The sequence below is a fragment of the Teleopsis dalmanni genome, chromosome 2 (assembly GCF_002237135.1).
Source record: "Teleopsis dalmanni isolate 2A chromosome 2, ASM223713v2, whole genome shotgun sequence".
Classification (NCBI taxonomy): Eukaryota; Metazoa; Arthropoda; class Insecta; order Diptera; family Diopsidae; genus Teleopsis; species Teleopsis dalmanni.
Window position 1 is genome coordinate 196,279,947 of NC_051847.1, and position 1,142 is coordinate 196,281,088.

Below are 1,142 nucleotides of genomic sequence, written 5' to 3' on the forward strand. Positions count from 1 at the left end.
GAGTGACAGTTTGGAATTTCGGCTGAGGAACCAAAATAAGTTTCGTAATTTAAGACCCAAGGCTTTACGCTTTTTGAATATGTGCGATTTCCAGGTTAGCTTACTATCCAGATGTATGCCCAAGTATTTTGTTTCTACAGCTTGTGGTAATTGAGTATTGTTTATTAAGACCGGCGGGCACGTAGAACGTTTTGTAGTGAATGTTACCTGGACAGATTTTGATTCATTCGGTTTGATACGCCAGTTTATCATCCAGAGAGCAACATTATCAAGGCAGGTTTGAAGTTTGGTGGAAGCACGGATTGGGTCACTGTCAACTGATAAAATAGCTGTGTCGTCTGCAAATGTACCGATAACACTCTCATCGGTAAGGGGAAGATCCGCAGTAAATAAAAGATAAAGCATTGGTCCCATTATGCTACTTTGAGGTACTCCTGCTTCTATATCATGAAGTACTGTAGTTTCGTTACCATGCTTAATGAAAAAGTGCCTAGCCGAGAGGTATGATTTTATAAATATGAAAAAATTTAGAGGTAGATACAGTTTTAGTTTGAACAGGAGGCCCTCATGCCATACTCGATCAAAAGCTTGTGAAATATCTATAAATGCCGCAGTGCAATATTTTTTACCATCTATCGCATTATGGATATGTCTGACAAGTCTATGAATTTGTTCTATTGTGCTATGTTTTTGGCGAAAGCCGAATTGATGGTCAGGTATGAGTCTGTTTTGTTGGATAAACGGAGTAAGGCGCTTTAGAAACAGGATTTCCATAACTTTTGACAGGATCGGAAGTAGACTTATTGGCCGATATGATTTGACGTCTTCTGGGCTTTTCCCTGGTTTCGGTATCATAGAGATTTGTGCTATCTTCCACTGTGGCGGAATAAACCCCCTTATTATCACAGCGTTAAATAGATGAGTGAGAAATACAAATCCTTTTGGTTGGAGCTGCTGCAAGGCCATGCCTGTGATTAAATCGTATCCTGGAGCTTTTTTTACTTTTAACTTTGTTATTACATCTCTAACTTCATTAATAGTATATCTTTTAATTGGAAGTTCCAATTGATAAGGCTCTTGTAGAAAATTAATCCTTTGATTCATGACATTAGGCATATTTTGGTTATCATTTGATTTAAAGA